Source organism: Mustela erminea, chromosome 2 (genome assembly GCF_009829155.1).
Source record: "Mustela erminea isolate mMusErm1 chromosome 2, mMusErm1.Pri, whole genome shotgun sequence".
NCBI lineage: Eukaryota > Metazoa > Chordata > Mammalia > Carnivora > Mustelidae > Mustela > Mustela erminea.
Window position 1 is genome coordinate 101,446,206 of NC_045615.1, and position 5,950 is coordinate 101,452,155.

The 5,950-nt window shown below is 54.7% G+C and overlaps 1 pseudogene; it reads right to left on the reverse strand.

The window, feature by feature from the left end:
* Positions 1–293: 293 nt before the first annotated feature.
* On the reverse strand, positions 294–4,655 carry LOC116582469 (annotated as a pseudogene).
* Positions 4,656–5,950: the final 1,295 nt, after the last annotated feature.

Genomic DNA, 5,950 nt, shown 5'->3' on the forward strand with positions numbered 1-5,950 from the left:
CAGTTGCTGATGGTGGTGTGTGCGGTGTGAGACACAGCATGACAGATTTCAGACCCCCTGGGATATGCTTGCCAGTTCAGGAATCACCCAGGACAGAGGCTGGTGATGCGGTCTGCAGACACACACACAGGCATGCACACACACACTGATCCTTGGTAGATTCTGGATGGTACACAATCAGAGAAACCAAGTAGCCTGCTCAAGGTCACACAGGCCTTTAGATCACACAAGTGATCTAAACAAGGTCTGGCCAGCTCCTGAGCCAGTCTGGGGGCAGGCTGGGATTCCCACGCTCAGCCTGAACTAGAAGCTCCCAAATCTCTGCTGTGGGGACCATCCCATGTCCTCCAGCTCCAGCGGTGCAGCGTGCTCACATCCCACGTCCCTGTGAGCGAGCGCTCCTCCACTGCCACTACGGACCCCAGCCCCTGCAGCACAACCTGAGGGACAGGAGCACAGGGGGAGTGAGCTACCCCTGAGGCTCCAGATCAGAGTAGAGGCAAAGCAGGAGCAGGGGTGGCACCCACTCTTGGGGCACAACACACCACCTCATGAATGCTCCCAGGAAATCCCCAGAGGGAACCATGTGCCCATTTCACAGAGGAGGATACTGAGGCGAGGACCAGCAGGCTTTCCCAGGAACTGCACTGGATAAGCATATCCAGGGGAGGCAGGCACAGGAACTGCCTCCATCGTCCAGACCCCTTCTCCCCAGTATGACTCAGGGGGTGGCCCAGGCTGAGACCAGGAGTAGCTATCCATTCCCTGTGCCAAGTCTTCTGTGTGAGGACAGAGGCAGGTGGCCCCTTCTGCCCTGATCAGGAAGGGAGGTCTGGCCGGAGATGAGAGGTTTTTGAGGAAGTTTCCCTGCACTGACACAGGGAGAAAGCACTCAGAAGCAAGACCCCATTTGCCGCTGCCTTCCTGCTTCTGCAGACCTATCTGCTTGTGAGGCTGTGCCTGCAGGTGACCACAGAGGATGAGCCAAAGAGAAACAGTCAGCATGCCATGAGGCCAGGTACGGGACGCAGTGACCCAGGAAGGGATCAGAGAAAGTGAAGCCGCAAGAATGCAGAGAGAGGAGGTTGGAGTGCCCACGTGCCCCCACAGCGCCCATTCCAGGGTGAGCGGGAGCGTCCCAGGCATCTCTGCCGAGGTCTTTGCCAGAGGGGATTTTCACACTGGGGTTTGCCTGCCTGCTGGGGCTTCAGGCCATGGCCAGGGAGATTGTCATAGGGGTCTGAGGGCTCATAACCTCCAGGTTCACAATCACAGGCTGAGACAGGACCGGGTCCTCCCCCACCTCATGCAGGTGATGGAGCTAAAGCAGGACATGACGGAGGTCCACCTTGGCCTTCCTTTCATGGCCTTCAGGGACAGAAGGACCCCCATCAGCGCTGATCCTCTAGGCTGGGCCCAGCACCCTACACCTGCCCTTCACTTCCTACCCTCAGCCTCTCTGGGAGTCATTGGCACAGTCCCTGTTTGATGTTACTGCTGCACACGGGGTGTGAAAAATCCCTTCTACTTATTCAAGGGGGTGGTTATGGATTGGATCCCAAGAGTCAGGCAAGTCCTCTGTCTCCAGATGATGGTGGGGGTGAGGTGAGGACATGCTGATGTCCAGGACGACACACCTGCTTCATAAGGTGGCCCTGAGCTCAGGGATGCAGAGGAGGGGGTCCTAACTCTGTCCCTGAGACTCCCCTCGCACTGCCCCTCACTTGCTGTTCTCCAGGGAGGAGGGACCTTCATTCAGTGAGTCTGGGGAACTCCCAGGTGAGCTCCTTTCTCCTCCTATTTGGGAATCAGCTGTCTACAGGAGACCTATTCTCTTGCATTGGCCACGCACACCAGTGGGAAGGGAATGCTCTGCCTTGTAGGGGAGGCTCCCTACCCAGCATCTTCTGTGGCAGGGGGATTCCTATAATGGGATTCAGTGCTAGAAAGCCACTGGGCTGCAGACATGAGCCACGGTCCCCAAGATCTGCTTTATCAGATAAAAGTGTTATCTGGCCTGTTGCCTCTTCCTTTTCCTCCTTAGTTCTGCGGACTCCTACTGAGCCATCCTTGGTGACTGGCAGAACCTAGATGGGGCTTTGGGGACAAGAGGATGGCTCAGGGGCAGCCAGCCCTGCCTTTGAGATGCTCACAGTGGAAAGGGGAAGAGAAGGTGCAGCTGGAGCTTTGGCAACAGGATAAATCATTTCACCATGACACCATGGCAGGTATCACTTCCACCAGGAAGCCCTCCATGAAGCCCTGTTGGGGGCTTAATGTGAACATCAACATCACTGGTGTCCTGGTGACTTGCCTGCTTCCCCCTCTAGATGGAGAGCTCTTTGAGTCCAGGGGCCTTGCCTACATTGGTCAGTGCTGATTACCCAGTGCCGGGCGCAAGAGATGTTTGTTCAGTGAATGAATGGAAGCTCTGGACAATCAGTCTTCCCGGGTTCAGAGGACAAGTGGGCCTGGCTGTTCAGGGCTCCAGGAGTCCCTGAGGAGCAGGATTGCACTGCAGGCTGAGGTCTGGCAGATGGTGGGTGATGATTGGGAATTGGTGGTGGGGTGAGAGGGATCCATCAGAGAGTGGGTGTGGACAGGTCCTGGGCTGGGGTCCATGTCCACAGTGTACCCTGCTTGCTGAGTGACCCAGGTCCCCACAGCCTGTCTGTGGGCCTGGCCCTCTCCATTTGGTAGAGAAAGGGATCAGGTGACCAAGCAGAAGCAGAACAACTCTGAGAGGAGCCCACTTTGTCTGGTGATGAATGTGGGGCCAGGTTGCCATGGGGAGGGTGCCGTGCGTCTGGCTCCCTTGGACACCTGCCTCACCTTTCTGGAGATTCTGCATGTGCTCTCTGTGGTTGGAGCTGTAGTTCCAGCCTGGGATGCTGAGGATCTGAAGGTGAAGACTTGGGGGTAGGGTCACGGGCTCTTGCTGCTGGGGCCCTGGGAGATTCTGGGCAGTCTCTGCAGAGCAGACAAACAGAGCCAGGACAAGGATTGGGGCCAAGCTCCTCCTCCTGGCAGTGAGAGCTCTGCACACCATGTGCCCTCGTACAGGTGATCCAGCTCCTGCCCACGTGTGCCCCACAGGGAGGACAGCCTGAAGCATCTGCTGGTCCCAGTGCTTCAGGCATCTCCTTTCCTGCCTTTGCCCACAGACATCCTTCCACCTGGATGCCTTTCCTCCCATCTGTCCAAGGGCTCAGATCACAGAGTCTAACAGCTGGAAGGACCCTGAATCTCTAGTCCAGCCATTTCAAAGTACAGATGGGGAGTCTACCACCCAGAGAGGTAATGGGGTTTGTTCCAGAACATAGGGCAGTTTCAGGCAGAGCCTCTATTTCAGAGCAAGGTGTGGGATGCCAGCTCTTCTCTTGTTTTGTCATTCCTGGCCTTCATGCTAAGAAGGCACCTCAGCTCTCTCCTCCTTTCAGGAAAAGCCCTTTCAGCTCTGGGCTCCAGCTGGGGCACCACCTCCTCACAGTTCCCTGGCCACAGTGATTGGTCCAGTCTTGGACTATGAGCTTCTCTGTGCACCAATAAGAAGCTTTCCCTGGGACTTCTGCACTTGAACTGGGAAGATTGAACTCAGTCCTTTTGCTGAGGTTGGGAGAGAGGAAGCATGACAGAGAAAATCAAGCAGGCTCCACCCCAGCCCCAGAGCCTAATGCTGGGCTTGATCCCATGAACCAGAGATCATGACATGAACTGAAACCAGGAGTTGGCTGCCTACAGACTGAGTCACCCAGGTGCCCCTAGGTGTTTCATTTGTTTATTGATTCTCCTCACAGACTCCTGGACCTGGGGCTGGGCTGGAGGAGCAGCTTGCTGGTGGATGGCTTGCGGAGCTGCTGAGCCAGTGCTGGCTGTGGGCAGGATGGAGCTCCTCCTTGTGTGTCCTCTTCACAGAAGGCTGGCATGACCCACAACATGGCTGCTGGCTTCCTCCAGACAAGGGTCTGGGGGAGAGCACTCCATGACCACTGCCCTGGGGGCACATGGAATTTGGGACTCTGCTGAGAATTGGACAGCACTGGTTTATCCTAAGCGAAATAAGTCAATCAGAGAATGACAATTACCATGGGATTTCACTCATATGTGGAATTTAAGAAAAACAAACAGGATCATAGGGGAAGGGATGGAAAAATAAAAAAAGATGAAATCTGAGAGGGAGACAACCCAAAAGACTCTAGGAAAAACTCTAGGAACAAACTGAGGGTTGCTGGAGGAGAGGTGAGTGGAGAGATGGGGTAACTGGGTGATGGGCATCAAGGTGGGCCCATGATGTGATGATCACTGGGTGTGATATGCAACTGATGAGTCACTGAACTCCTCCTCTGAAACTGACAACACGTTATAGGTTAAATAATTGAATTTAAATAAAATAAATAAAAAAATTGACACCAATGCTCGGACACTGGTGATAGTGGCGGAGCACCGAATGGTGATGTCCAAGGGCCACCCCCTCTTCTGGCTCAGGTGACAGCACGGCTGCAGGTGTTGCTCCTCCTGCTCCTGTCCCCACCTCCCTACATGTTGGTAGCACTGTACTCTGTTAGGGGACCAGTCGCCAGTGGACAGCAAGTGACAGCTAGCTGCAGCCCCTGCCCACCTGCCATTGGGATGCGGCTGCCTGGCTGGCTTCCCATGCTCACGCACCTGGTGCTGCTGCTGTTCCTGGTGGCACAGCCCGTGAGCCCCATCAGGGTCTTCATGGTTCCCCATAGTCACGTGGACGTGGGCTGGATCTACATGGTACAGGCAGGTGTCTTTTCACCATCCCCCAGAACCTCCTGGGGCTTCCTTCTCCTTCCTTCTTTTTCCTCCCCCCTCAGCTTCCTTCTCCCTGCCAGATCCCAGGGTGGGTCTAAAGCCTGGTGTTGGCTGACATCCTCAAGAGAGCAGCTTGGGTTATGACCTGACTCTGCTGGAGACTAGGAAGACTCACTTTGGCTGCTTGGCTCTAGTCTCTGGCCTCAGTTTCCTCATCCATGCTAGGGATAGTCAGGCGAAAAGACATGGGCCTGACTCAGGCCATGGTCACAGTCCACGACTGGGGCACGTTGGGTGGACTCTATTCCTTTTCTGAGCCCCATGTCCCCCTTCTGTACGATGGCACAGGCCTCCAACACTTTGCATGGGCTGTTCCCTCTGTCCAGAGGCCTTCCTCCAACAAGCCGGCTGGTCCTAGTCCCTCCAGTCCTGTGTGTGGCTCCAGAAAAGACACTTTCTGGTGGGGCCTTCCTGGCATCCCTGTGTGTGCCCCTATTCCCTTTCCCTCCTCCCATCCATGCACATTTGGTAGGGGGCTTGGTGTCGGTCCCCACCAGAAGGCTAGCTTCACAGGCCAAGGGCTTCATACGTTATATTTCCTGGCATGTTCTCACCACCCTGACAGACAGAAGAGGTGCACCAGTATTGCTGGTTGAGTGAATGAATGCAGGAATGGATGAATGAATGCAGGAACAAATGATCAAATGAATGAATGAATGATCAAATGAATGAATGAATGAACACAGGAATGAATGAATGCAGGTATGAATAAGTACAAGAATGAGTGAAAGCAAGAAGGAATGAATGCAGGAAAAGGAGCAAGAGGAGACTGGGATATACTCAAGATCTTGGGTCAGGTGACTGCAAATTGTCACCTGGGCCACCTCCAGCTCTTTTGTGGGAACAGGAAGGAAACCCAGAAGAGAACAAACACTCTCTGGGATTAGGGATACAGTAACTTTTCTGTGGACATTATTGAGAGGCAGCTGGACTTCAATGGGAGAGGGAAGCAGCAAGAGGATCTGATACTGGAGGTGGGGGCAGGAGTAGTCCAGTCCTGGGATGCACTAGGAAGCCTCTCCAGGGGACACTCTGCTGCCTGTGGAGATACGTTAATGGTGGGGGAGTATGCGTGGTGCCCTCAGTTACAGAAGAGGAAACTGAAGCCCAG